This window comes from Mus pahari, chromosome 5 (assembly GCF_900095145.1).
Source record: "Mus pahari chromosome 5, PAHARI_EIJ_v1.1, whole genome shotgun sequence".
Classification (NCBI taxonomy): Eukaryota; Metazoa; Chordata; class Mammalia; order Rodentia; family Muridae; genus Mus; species Mus pahari.
Genome location: NC_034594.1, coordinates 38,910,254 through 38,925,468, shown reverse-complemented (window position 1 = coordinate 38,925,468; position 15,215 = coordinate 38,910,254). Strand labels below are relative to the sequence as shown.

General features: G+C 37.7%; 1 protein-coding gene across 1 annotated transcript in view; it reads right to left on the bottom strand.

Annotated features, from left to right (window-relative positions):
• Positions 1-15,215, bottom strand: part of Bmpr2 (bone morphogenetic protein receptor type 2) — a 112,443-nt gene that overhangs the window by 76,443 nt on the left and 20,785 nt on the right. The gene's annotated exons all lie outside the window — the stretch shown is intronic.

The window sequence follows — 15,215 nt, the reverse complement described above, 5'->3', positions numbered from 1 at the left end:
ACACACACACACACACACACACACACACACACACACACACACACACACACATACGATTAATGCTACAAAATGGAAAAATCTTGAAAGTATGTCCAGTGAAATAAACCACACACAAAGGACATATATTACTTGATTAAACTTCTATGAAATGTCCAGAATGAGAAATTCACAGAGATAAGTTTGGTTAGTGTTTATCAGGAGTTAAGGTATGTATAAACTATTAATAATGGGTCCAAGATTTTCTGTGATGTAAAAATATTTTTTAAAGATTTATTTATTTATTTTATGTATATGAGTACACTGTAGCTGTACAGATGGTTGTGAACCATCATGTGGTTACTGGGAATTAAACTCAGGACCTCTGCTAGCTCCAGTCCTGCTCACTCCGGTCCTGCTCGCTCTGGCCCAAAGATTTATTATTATATGTAAGTTCACTGTAGCTGTCTTCAAACACACCAGAAGAGGGTGTCAGATCTCATTATGGATGGTTGTGAGCCACCATGTGGTTGCTGGGATTTGAATTCAGGATCTCTGGAAGAGCAGTCAGTGCTCTTAACCTCTGAGCCATCTCTCCAGCCCCCATAAAAATATTTTAAAATTACTTGTAGTGATAGTAGTTTAACTGTGAATATGTTAAAAAAAAAAAAAGATTTACTTGTTTTATTTTATGTGTATGAGTATTTTGCCTGCACATTTGTTTGTGAACTACTTGTGCATTCGGTGGCCACAGAGGCCAGAAGAGGCCATCAGTTCCCATAGAACTGGAGTAACACATGGTTGTGAGCTGTCACATAGGTCCTGGAAACTGAACCAGGTCTTCGGACGAACAGCAGTGCTCTTCACCACTGAACCACCTCTCCAATCCCATGTTGAATTCTTTAGGCTAAATAAATTTAGCAATTATGTGTATTATAACTCAGTAGAGATGGTACAGAAAGTGAATGTAGCTGGTTGTAGTGGTATACACCTGTAGTTCCAGCACGCTCGAGGCTGAGGATGTTCGAGAGCTCTTAGCCAGACAAAAAGGGGAAATAAAGGGGAGGGGGGAGATGTATATATGTGAATGAAATGGTTTTTTAATAGAATATAGCTAAATTTTACTTGCAAAAACAACTGAAAATTACAGATATGAACAATCAAGCTCAAATTCCAGAAAGAGGTAAATTTATGGTTTTTGAGGAAAAAGAGCTCCAAAATAGATGCTAACTGACAAAAAAGAATTTTACATTTGAATAATAGAAAAAAATTACAGAACTAAGGAGGGAAAAGCATAAATTTAATTCTATTCCAATATCAAGACAAGTAGATAATAGAGAATTCCTAAGTCCTACAAGCGCAACAAAGCCAGTTTGCACTGAAATGATTTTTAGTACAAACAGAGACAGTTTACAAAAATGTAAAACTGTTTTCTAGGAATAGGACCATAACTAAGTTAGACTTATAAAATACTATTAAAAAATAGCCAGAAATCAAATTCTCAAAAAAATAAGAATTCATCTTAATGTACCATTCCTACCATGCTCTCCTCAAATGTTCTCAGTAGCACAGAGCTCACTAACCTGAGAGGATCATGCAGTATTCCAACTCCTACAGCCTAGATAAAAACATTCTTTTTAAATAAAGATAAACTGATTTATTGTATTAAAATAGTTTATCCTTATCAATAGTTAAATTATTCAATATACAAAATGCCTTTTTGAGTTACAACTAGTGGATAATATAGTAAATATAAATTTAAAATTTCATGAAACAATATTTTTACCAAGGAATACATTATGATATTTTCCTACAATTTTACTATTGTATTCCAAACAATAAAAAAACAATGTCTTTTAACATAAAAAGACCATCTCCTCTTTCACATGTGTTTATGTTAGTATGGACTGGAAGAAATTTCTTTTACTGTATGGCTCTTGATTCAAAGATACCATCATTTACTTTGTCCCAGCTCTGGCCTATTGGAAGTACCTCTTAAAGCTGGCTCTATACTTCCATATACCCATTTCATTTTTTGAGTACTTTGTAACATTCCTATATCATTAAATAATCCAGCTACATCTTGATTTTCTCTCTCCTAGTCTAGTAATCAACCATTTCTCCAGGGGGGGTGTTTTTGTTTGTTTCACTTGGAGAATGACTGGTACAAGAAATCAAGATCTGACCAGTACTATGGGTGTCATAACTTGTAGATCCTCACAGAGAAGAAGAAGGCTCTCAGTACCCACATACTAGTTTTATTTGTTAATGCTAGTACATAGGAACAATTCAAAATTGCTGGCTAACTCATTCCTCTGATGAAGAAACTCGAGCACATAATGTTTATATGTAATTCATCTTGTCTTTCATCTTAGTTTTCTGAAATAACTCAGGCTAGTCCTGTCTTCCCCAACTTTTTCACCATAATATATTCCTTGGTAAAAATATTGTTTCATGAAATTTTAAATTTATATTTTACTATATTATCCATCAGTTTGTATAATATTCAGTTGTTACTCATTTATAACACAACCAGCTTCATTTGTTACTGCTTATATAACTCTCATATTCTCCCCATATCCTGGTTGACCTGAATGACTTATTTATTCAGGAGATCACAAAACTGTTTTAATTAACATTTAAGAGGAGAACTCTGGTTTCTTTTTAGCTAATAATTTGAAATTAGAAAGAAAACGCAGCATCTTTTTGACAAACGTTCACTTAGCCCCTAGTAATGATAGATCAATTCATGGCATTCCAGATATGTCCAAACAGAAAAGACTCTGTGTCTAGTGAACTAAAATGATAACATAATAAAAACAAGATAAAGATAAAACAGATAAAAATACAAAAAATACTTATACAACCATTGTTTTATGATTCCCTTGTGTTTCCAAGATAATTCAAATGGAATGTGAAATAACAACATGGGAAACCTTCCTGTTTCCTTGTAGGTCCTACGCCCTATTTCCTGTTTCTTAAAAATCTCAAAGATAGAACATTGATTAGAGTGCCTGGAAAGGCCTCACTCTTAGAAGAATCTGAGTTTTTATTGTAAAAATCACTCCTATGCACCTTATATGCTGGGGACAGTGCTCGAAGCTTTCATATACTTAACTGAGTGAGAGCACTGGGAAGCCCATTCGCTCTGGTGTCATTCACGCTGACCTGCCCAACACCCGACCCTAGCTTTTAGACCCCACTATGTCAATATAGCCAACAGCTAATGATAAGGAAAAGCTAAGAACAAAACTTTTCAAGAGCAGGGATGCATGATTATAATCTCAGTATTCAGGAAACGGAGGCAGGAGGATTGCTTTGACTCTGGGGCTACTCCAGGATATACAGTACATCAAAGTCGGCCTGTAATACATAGTATCTCAAAACAATAAGCAAAAAACTGTCAAAACCAATCTTTTATGGGAAGGAATTTAACTTGTATAATTAGGCAGATATTTAATAATGAACACTAAAAAGCAACCATAAATACATGCTTCCTGTGAAGAAATGAGAATAGAAATTATTTTCCGACCTAGAAAGTGCAAAGGTAAAAATCACTCTATAGAAGATGAAGTTCTTTCAGTACTTTACTGATCACCGGAGGCTTGATCATAGTCAGAAATATCATTACCTTCAAACAATAGAGAGATTTTGGTTTTTCTCAATCAGTCTTGTTTATGAAACACTAACTTAAAAGGCTCTTGGAAGAAATAAATGTGAACACAATATTACTAAGAGATGCAATGAACAATGGGACTCAAGAGCACTTGTTCTTCTGGAGGACTGGGTTGGGCAAGCACCCAGACAGGAGGTTCATAACCTCCTGTAATTCCAGTTCAGGGTCCCAACAGCTTCTGGCCTCTACAGGCACAGGCATTCACATGGTGCACATACATATATACAGGCAACACATTCATACACATAAAGGTAAACATAAACTTTACATATCTTTTAAAAAGAAAAGTATCTGAACAAGAACTACAATAACTAATAACTAATGGACAGAACAAAAGTATCAGTACTTTAGGATTCTGCTACCCAAGCCTAAGGACCAGAACGCAACCACCATTAAAATTAAGGCTGGGTATGGTAGTGAACACTACAGTCCCAGGTGTCTCCAGGAACTAACTACAGATACACAGTCCTTGCTTTTACTACTCTCCTAAGTTAGCCAGCTATTTATGCTGTGTATGTCAGCACAGAAGGAAAGATGCTAACAGGGAAACACAAAATACCTCTTCGTCTCAGTCTGTCCTTATTCACTTGTAAGTTGAAGGTAGAATTCTGAATGAATGTGTGTACCCTGAGAAGTAAAACAACCAGAGCCAGTTAGCTGACTGATAAAAAAAGCACTTGGTAAACAAGCCTGGCAGCGTAGTTTGATCCAGAACCCGCATGGTGGAAGGGAGAACTGACTTTACAAAGTTGTTCGTGGTCCTCCAAACATACACCAGGGTGTCATGTAGCCCAGGGTGGCCTCAAACTCACCGGCAAAGGATAGCTTTAGACTACTAGTCCTCCTGCTTCAGTTTCCTAAGTGTTGACACTGTATGTGTATACCACTGTGTCCAGTCAGTTTATATGACCCTAGAAACTGAATTTAGGGACTTGTGGGTGTGAGGCAAACACTCTAACAAATCATGAATCACATCGCTATGAAATTAAATATCTATATACCTAGGGGCTGGATGGTCCAGGGATTGAGGGCACTTACTCCTCTTTCAGCAGACACAGATTCAGTTTCCAAGACCCAAATGGATGCTTATAACTGTCTATATAATTCCACTTCCAGAGATCTGACATCCTCCTCTAACCTCCTCTGATCTCTGTGGGCTCATACATACATATACTCAGGTACACACATAAACATAAAATAAAAGTGCTTTATATCTGCACTTTCAATGGGCATTTCACAAATATAAAAACGGCAAAATTTATGAATTGTAATTTAGATACTAATGGAGTTTTGTGGTCCTAAAGCCTGAAAAGAAAATCAGGTAGAGGGGCTGGAGAGAGGGCTCAGTGGGTAAGAGCACTGACTGCTCTTCCGAAGGTCCTGAGTTCAAACCCCAGCAACCACATGGTGGCTCACAACCACCCATAATGAGATCTGATGCCCTCTTTTGGTGTGTCTGAAGTCAGCTACAGTGAACTTATGTATAATAATAAACAAATCTTTAAAAAAGAAAAAAAAAAAGAAAATCAGATAGAATTGCATGTTGGCAGAGTTAAAAATGATATAAATGTTTAATTACTTTTTCTAAATAAATATGTTTCAATCTGTATTTTAATGAGCATTGCACAAATAATAAAGAATGGCAAAGCTCATGTGAATGATCTACATTTTAATTATTCTTTTCTTCAAATAATGTTAAATGATATTTTAAGAAATATATTAAAAGAGAGACCATAAAAGGAAGAGAAGAGTTGGTATTTTAGCTCCTTTAAGAGCTCTCACTTCCTGCTCTTTGAATCAGAGACCACAGTTCTGTTTAGCCTTAGGCCACACAATGGTGCAGGCTCCCTGCCAACATTCAACCTTTTTTTGTCTGGACTTCTAATGAGTGAATAAAAACGGAGGGATTAGCAACTAACCATTCAACAATAGTTACTACTCTATCTGATTTTCTTTTCAGGCTTTAGGACCACAAAACTCCATTAGTATCTAAAACTGGAGAATAGTTCTAATTCTGGTCTCTAAATTCAAAGTGCCTGACAGTAAAAGTTAGCAAGAAAGGAGAGGAAACAGTCTTTGACACAACTTGAATCATAATAGCTTTTTTCTACTTTATTAATATTATAGTAAAAATATTGACCAGAAGTTCACACAAACAGTTCTGTGAAACATATGCTATATAATTAATCACATAAAGTTGCTTTTAAAAAATATAAAGAAATAGAAAAAGTTGCTTTAAAAAAAAAACAAAACTAAAAGTAACCAGGTGGTGGTGAAGCACACCTTTATCCCAGCACTTGGGAGGCAAAGGCAGGCGGGATCTCTGTGAGTTTGAGGCCACCCTGGTCTTCTCTAGAGTGAGTTTGTTCAGGGACAGCCAAAGCTACACACAAAAAACCTTGTCTCAAAAACAAAACAAACAGCTGGAGAGATGGCTCAGCAGTTAAGAGCACTGACTGCTCTCCCAGAGGTCCTGAGTTCAATTCCCAGCAACCACATGGTAACTCACGACCACCTGCAATGGGATCTGATGCCCTCTTCTGGTGTGTCTTAACACAGCTACTGTGTACTCATATACATAAAATAAATAAATAAGTCTTTTAAGAGAAAAACAAAAAACTAAAAGCAGAGTTTTAGAGATTCATTTTGTTGGTATGTATGTACATTTGTATATATGTATATTTGTATGTATGTATATATATGTATGTATGTATGTGCTAACTGCTGTGTGTGCAGATGCTTTGGTAACGTGAGGAAAGGAGCATAGAACTCACAGTTAGACCATGTGGCTGAAAAGAGAATGAGTAAATAATAAATGTTTAAAGTAGTTAATATGCTAGTTAATTTGATCAGTCATTCTAAACTTTATACAATACTAATCATAGGGTCACTTTACCTCATAAGTATACAATTAAAAGTTGTCAGCACCTAATAGGAATTTCTGAAAAAGGAACCTAGGATATAGTCAAGCCTTTCCCCTAGCTTCTAGTCATTCGTTTATTGGCTATCTTTGGCATACAGTGGTTAACAGATGCCTTTCCATTGGGTGTATCTGTATTTTGAGCTTACACTTATTGGCTTGTGTGTGTATGACATGTGTAGATACACACGTATGCCACGGTGCACATGTATTCCAAGGACAACCAGGGATGCATGTGATACACAGACAAACATAAAGGAAAAAGCACTCATACACATTGTTTTTAGGTGTATGTCGGAGGAGAGGGGTACTGCTAATACAAAAAAACATATTATAGGCTAGAGAAATGGCCAATAGCTAAGAGCACTGGCTGCTCTTCCGAAGGACTGGTGTTCAATTCCCAGCATCCACATGACAGCTAGCAACCATCTATAGAAGGTCCTCCAGGTCCAGAGGACTCATGTTCTATTCTGCCACTATCTTCCCCTGATACCGCACCAAACACATGCAAGCAAGACACCCATACATAAATTAAAAGTAAATAAAATCTTTTTCAAAATACTATTTTATAAAAAATTACAAAATTGAAAATAAAATGTATTAAAAGTAGCACTTTTAACATTTTGGCAAATATAGTATTGGTTTAGCATAAAACATAGTCTTCTTATACACTGAATCTTCTATAGTGCATTATGCTTGAAGTAAGCAAAAAAAAAAAAAAAATTCAGCATATTGTACCCCCTGGAACGGAGATTAAGAATGACTGGCTTCAAACTCCCAGTGACTTATATGCCTTTGTTTTTGTTTCCTAAATGTTGGGATTAAAGGTATGTGCCACCATGTCTGGCCAAAGTTTTTGTTTTGTTTTTGTTTTTGATTTTATTTATTTATTTTATGTATATGGGTAAACTGTAGCTGTACAGATGGTTGTGAGCCATCATGTGGTTGCTGGGAATTGAACTCAGGACCTCTGTTCACTCCAGCCCAAAGATTTATTCATTTATTATATGTAAGTACACTGTACCTGTCTTCAGACACACCAGAAGAGGGCATCAGATCTTATTACAGGTGGTTGTGAGCCACCATGTGGTTGCTGGGATTTGAACTCAGGACCCTCAGAAGAGCAGTCAGTGCTCTTAACCACTGAGCCATCTCTCCAGCCTCTGGTCAAAGATTTTTAAGAATATTTTCTAACATACACATTTTAGTAAAATAGTCTTACAGCATACATAAAAATAGGTAAATAAAGTCTCTGGTCCTCTGAATCCTCATAATAGATGTTACTACTATCTGAAAGTCATTAACTGTCACTTATGAAGTCAATGGTGTCCATTGCTACTGGACACTAACCTACAAATCCACACATCTGGTGAAAGAAAAGAACTAGCTCTGGGATGACTACAAATGAGTCATTTTATTAGGTGTTTAAACTGTATTTCTAGACAAGTAGGAGAATGAAGTCTGTAATCCCAATACTTGGGAGGAAAAAGTAGAAAGACCGAAAGTTCAAAGCAGCCTATGATATGTAATAAATGTTGAAATACTGTCTCAAATAAGTAGGGCTGGCAAGATAGCTTAGTGTGTAAAAAGTGCTTACTGCCAATCCTGACAACCCAAGTTCAACCCTGGGGATTCACAAGATAGGAGACAACCAACCCTGCCCAACCCCAAGTTGTCCTTGGAACTCCACACACATGCTACGGCAGGCAGACACTCATACACATACTCACATATTTGGAGTTTGTTTTTTTTTTTTTTTAATTTAAAAGAACTTTGAAACTATAGTTCTAACCACACACAGTATACTACAATTCTAGGAATAAAGATATAGTTCAAGGGTGGGCTGCTTGTGTGCCTGTGTAAGACCTTGGGTTTAAAACCTAACACCAAATATTTGGCAAAATGAAATTTAGCTATCACATAATATTTAACCATTGTGTGGTGGTTCGTTTTGTCAACTTTATTGGATTAATTAAATGCCTGGGAGCACTGTTTCTGAAAACATTTGTGGAAAAGACTTACAGTCAAGGAAGTCAAGGAAAAAGACTTGCCTTGAATGTGACTAGTACCATCCATGGCCTCAGGTCCCTGACTGAATAAAAAGTTCCACACTGGCATTCTCCTTTCTCTGATTCCTATTCTATTGAGATGTGAGCAAGAAGCTTTGTGCTTCCACTGCCAAAGCTGAAAAGCTGAAAGCCACTCCATACATGCCTTCCTCACCAAAATGGGTAGTATCCTTTCCAGATGTTACAACAAAACACCCAGAGAGGGTTTATTCACATTATAATTCTAGGCTATAGTTTACCTATGCAGGAAAGCCAAGGCAGTACCTTAAACAGCTAGCCACAAGCAAAATCAAAAGTAGAGAGGAAAAGTAAATACATGAATGCCTACTTGAGCTTGGCCACCTCCCTTCACTTTTACTGTCCATGATCCCTGTGTAAGGAATGATGGCACCCACAGTGCACAGGGTCTTCCCACAACAAATAAGAGGAGTAAACAAGACACTACTACCCCATAGATACACTCATAGGCCAACTTGACCTAGACAACCCCTCACTGAGACTCTCTTCAGTGACTCCAAATTATCAAGTCAACAATTAAATATAACCACCAGAGAGAGTCTCAGCAGTTAAGAACACTGACTGCTCTCAGAGAATCCAGGTTCATTTCCCAACACTTACCACAAGTCAGCTCCCAACTACAGTGTCAACACATCTGACACCCCTCTGATCTCTGAGGGCACCAGGCATGTAAGTGGTACACAAACATACATAATATAAAAGTAAAAACAACCAACCATCATAGGCGATACGCTTCTAACATTCAATCTACAGCAAGCTACTTCTTGCCAGGTATCTGGCCACTCAATGAGGAAATCAAATCATATACATACAAAGTAAAAGCTCTTAATATCTTTTTCTTTAAATACATCCTCAAAATACAAAATATTTCATCCTTGCTTTTTTGGGATGGTGGTACTGTTTTAGAGAGACTCTCTCACATAGGCCTGGCTGTCCTGTAACTCAATATGCAGACCAGGCTACACTGGAACTCAGAGAGATCTACCTGCCTGCTTCCTGAGTGCCTGGATTAAAGACCTGTGCTACCAGACCAGTTTTGTTTGCTTATTTTATTTTATGTTATTGACACAGGGCCTCACTACGGCTCCTTGACTGTCCTGGAACTCACCTGCCTCAAGCTCCTTAGCCTTCTTACTTTCTTAAACCAACAGCAACTTTGTAGAGATGCTATTTCTAATCCAGTTTCTATTTCTTTAAAATAGGAAAAGTATTAGTCCATTTAAAATTACACAGAAGCCTGGTGTGGTGGCGCACGCCTTTAATCCCAGCACTCGGGAGGCAGAGGCAGGTAGATTTCTGAGTTCGAGGCCAGCCTGGTCTACAAAGTGAGTTCCAGGACAGCCAGGGCTATACAGAGAAACCCTGTCTCAACAAACCAAAAAAAAATAATAATAATAAAATAAATAAATAAATAAAATTACACAGAAAAGTGCCCTGAGATAGTGGCACACACTGTTAGTCCCAGCACTCTGAAGGCAAAGGCAGATAGATCTCTTGTGAATTTGAGGATAGCCTGGTCTACAGAGTTCCAAAACACCCAGAGCTACACAGAGAAACCCTGTCTTGAAAATCAAAAGGAAAAAAAAAAAAGAAATTACACAGGGGAAAAAAAAACAATTTTACTATCAGTATTGATTCTTAACAAAAACAACAGAATGCTACTATAGAATATAAGAGCTTAAGAGGCCTAAGTTAATTCTAAAAGTCTGTTAAATGTACTTGATTCAATAAAAATCTGTGTTACTGTATAAAAACCCCTATTCCAACCCTCTCTGCATTATCCCCATCCTTCATTCCCTTTCTCTCAGCTGCGCTTCTTAGGTCACAGGGAAGTGTGGGGGTTTGACCAACTGAATGCCTGGCTAAGAGCCAGCATTAGCTTAATGAAGTCCTGGCAACAGGACTATTAGGCATTATAGACTTCTCCTAAAATAGGACGCACAGGCAAAACTATGCTGACAACAGAGCTCTTTACAAAAAGCTTCCCAACTCTTCTTTGTTGTATGCTCATTTTAAGAATTTCCAACATTTTACTACATCATAATCACAGATCAATCTCAAAAATATATGTGGATAGTCTGGAAATCTCTTAACAAAAAATAAACTATTAATTAGGTGATATATATTTGTTAAGAAGTAGATATAATTAATATACTGTGACTCTGGTTGAAATATGATCCCTTCATGTGGAACTTCTCAATAAATTTTTTCCAAAAATAAATTGTTAAAAATTAACATTTTTTTTTACCCTTTTGCTTTAAAACTAATCCTCTAAACACTTACTTCTTATTTATATCATGTTAAGATATTAGATAATGAATACAACAGCTTACTGATTTGTACCAAACAATAGAAGCCTGACATGCAATACATATTAAGGATTACCAATCTATATGAAAGCAGCCTTATTAAACACTTACAAATTCATTAACAAAGAAAACCACTTATTCTCATTTCTAAATACCTTTCCTTCGATGTGTTTCAACAATGTTCTCAACATACTGTGACTGTATCTACTACCAGAAAAATGTGCATCCACTGGATTAAAAAGATCTAGTAGAAATCTTTCATTCACTCTGCCATCCAACTAAAGTCAGATGAGCTGTGCAGTGCTGCTGGTAGTCTCCAGCACTCCTGCTCCATCACTCGCTGCTACTAAACTGGAGGCATGCAGACAAAAGATATTAGCATACTGGATAGGCTGAGCGACATCTAACTGAAAGAAAACTGCCACTTTCTCCTGGGTTTAGATAATAGCAGTGTTGTTCACTGCTCTCTTCATTATACACCCTTTTAAACAATTTGAACTTTTCTGTAATAGACCTATATTAGTTGGAACTAATTATATTTTTAAGTGTTTTTAATTAGTATACAAAGTAACATGTTTCATGTGGCATTTTTCATACATACAAGTCACTTGGGTTTTTTTTTTTTTTACTTTGTTCTTATCATTCCCCTCCTCCACAGCCCTCCCTCATCTCTCTCTCCTCTTTTGAGGGTCCCCATCTCCTCCCAAATAATTACTCCCTTCTTTCATGTCACATATATTCTCTCAGTCTGCTTTCCCTCTCTCCCACCTCTGTTTAGATTTCTTCCCATCCTTTCTTTGAAGCCCTTTAATTCTCATTCTCTCTCTCTCTCTCTCTCTCTCTCTCTCTCTCTCTCTCTCTCTCTCTCACACACACACACACACACACACAGAAAGGAAAGGAAAAGGAAAAGGAAAAGGAAAAGGAAAAGGAAAAGGAAAAGGAAAAGGAAAAGGAAAAGGAAAGATCCCAAAGTCCACTGGGATTCATTTTCCTGGAAATGTCACAGTTTTATTTATCTTTATAACTTAATAATGTTCCATTGGAAAAAAAATACACACACACACACACACACACACACTTTTTTTTCTTTTTCTTTTTTTAGGTTTTTCGAGACAGGGTTTCTCTGTGTAACCCTTGCTGTCCTGGAACTCACTCTGTAGACCAGGCTGGCCTCGAACTCAGAAATCCGCCTGCCTCTGCCTATATATATTTTCTTTATCCACTCATCGACTGATAGATGTCCAGGTTGGCTCCAGTTTTTAGCTATTGTGAACAGTGGAGTAATGAACACAGATAAGCTAGTATATCTGTAGCACATTATATTAGACTCTTTAGATACATACTGAGGAGTGATATAGGGCAGGGTCATACAGTAGCTGTATTTGTGTTTTTTGAGGATCCTCTACCCTGACTCCCATAATAACTGTACCAGTTTCCATTCCCACCAGCAATGCATAAGGGTCCCTTTCTCCCCACATCCTCATCAGCATGTTACCATTGGTTTTATCTGTTAAGAGACATGCTAAGTGGGGTGAGATGAAATCACAGAACAGGTTTTTTGGGTTTTTGCTGGTTGGGGGGGAGAGGTGGTTGGTTGGTGAGTTTTATTTTTGGAGACCGTTTCTCTGTGTAGTCCTGTCTGTCCTGAACTCACTCTGTAAACCAAGCTGGCCTCACACTCAGAGATACACCTGCCTCTGCCTTCAGAGTGCAGGGATCAAAGGCATTTACCACCATGCCTGGCTTTAGAGCAGTTTTAAATTACATTCCCCTGATAGCTAAAAATACTGAACACTTTTCAACTATTTATTGGCCACTTCTATTTCTCCTAATTGTATCTTTAAGTTATTAATTTAAAATTATTTTATATAAATTAAGCATAACTTAAGGAGGTTTAAAATTCAGTATTAGGTAGAGCTGTAAGGCTGGGTCCACATGCCTATATTTATAGCACATGAGGAGTAGAGGCAGAAAGATTAGGAGTTCAAAGTTATCCTTAGCTACAATGGGTTCAAGTTTGGTATATATGAGACTCTTTCTAAAAAATAAATAACTAAATATAAAAGTAGAACTGAGCCAGGTGTGGTGGCACTCGGGAGGCAGAGGCAGGCAGATCTCTAAGTTCGAGGCCAGCCTGGTCTACAAAGTGAGTTTTAGGACAGTCGGGGCTATACAGAGAAACCCTGTCTCGAAAAACCAAAAACAAAAACAAAAACAAAAACAAACAAACAAAAGTTTCAGGACAGCCAGGCTACACAGTAAGAATCTGTCTCAAAAATAAATAAATCTATACTCTCTGAACATACTCTGAACGTTTAATAATGAGAAAGGCTAAAAAAAGAAACTACTATAGCTACAGTTCTTAAAAGTTTTTTAGTGTTTAAAGACTCAAAAATTAAAATAAGAAACTGAGTGAACTGTTGATGTTGAGATAGCAGGTTAGGAATCAGGCTGCAGCCTATGCTGGGTCTTCTGAAAATTAATCATTTCCTTCAGACCTTACCCTAGTACTTTCCCATTCTACTGCCCCCCCACCCACACACACTTTTTGGAGACAGCATTATGTAGCCCTGGCTGTCCTGAACCTCACAAGAATCCTGCTAAGAATTCTCATGACATCTCCACAAGGACGATGCCTTTGTACAGAAGGGCTGATCCCCACCGTGAGTGTCTTCTGATAGGAAGGACCAGGGTTTTAGGGAGAGTATGCAGTGATACATCTTGGTTTAAGCTCTGCAAACACTTAACAAGAAAGAATCAATCAGATATAAGGAATTGCATTAACTCTGAACAGTTTCCTCTTCTATGAGGACTCATGTCTCAGCCCTTTCTACACTCAGCCCTGGCGCTACACCTGGCTTAGCTGTGCCCCACTCCATCCCATATGTGCCTTACCCTCAGCCCAGTCCCTAGCCACTTCCCCATCATTCTTTTCTTTTTCCTTTTTTTTTGGGGGGGGGGGGGATCAGAGACTCTGTTGTCATAACAACTTGAAATAATTCTATTAAACTAGTCCAAGCATGAAGACTGGCAACACCAAATAACGCTACAAACAGTATTATTTTAAAATAACTAAGAATAATTAAATGTTGGGGGCTGGAGATTTAGCTCAGTGGTAGAGGTAAAAGCAAGGGCCTAGGTTCAGTTCTCAGCTCCCAAAAAAAGGGAGGGAGGGAAAAAAAGTTCTAATGACCCCCCCCATCAAAGCCAAAAACACTATAAGAGCATTTCATTATGATTGGGGGGAATTTTATCAACAAAAAACACAACAGGTTCAAAGTGATACACTGACTATTTATGTGCCCATGTGAGGAAAAAAAAGGTTACATGCCCTTTAAATGAGACTACAAATGACTCCTGGCCCGTGAACACTGTATTAACAGTCTTATAAGAACAAAACAAACAGGAAAGTCCCCAATTGCAAAGAGCCACAAGTGTAGAAACTAGTAGTCTCTGCATAATAAAGGTAGTCAAAAAGATAGACTACCGGGCTGGTGAGATGGCTCAGAGGATAAGAGCACTGACTGCTCTTCCAAAGGTCCTGAGTTCAAATCCCAGCAACCACATGGTGGCTCACAACCATCTACAATGAGATTCAATGCCCTCTTCTGGTGTGTCTGAAGACAGCTAGAGTGTACTTACATATAACAATAAATAAATCTTTAAAAAAAAAAAAAAAAAAAAGATAGACTACCTTCTTAAAATTACACCAAGAAACCAGGAGGTGGTGGCACACGCCTTTAATCTCAGCACTTGGGAGACAGAGGCAGGTGGATCTCTGGGAGTTTGAAGCCAGCCTGGTCTACAGAGTGAGTTCCAGGACAGCCAGGGCTACACAAGAAATCCTTTCTCCAAAATAGATAGATAAACAAATAGATAAACTATTTGTTAATTACTCCAAGGAAAGAATTTTCCGTGTTTATAGTCTCCCATAAAAAAGTACATATAGTTCCAATACACATCTGTAGTGCTCACTGGAAAATAACAAAGACCTCTAAAAACAAACATCTCAGAGAAATAGGTTTTTTTTTTTTTTTTTTAAACTAATTCAACTCATCAGCCTAAATCTAAGAGTTCTTACTACTCAAAGAGCAGTATATCGCTGGGCACGGTGGCGCACGCCTTTAAGCCCAGCACTCGGGAAGCAGAAACAGGCGGATTTCTGAGTTCCAGGACAGCCTGGTCTACAAAGTGAGTTCCAGGACAGCCAGGGCTACACAGAGAAACCCTGTCTCAAAAAAAAA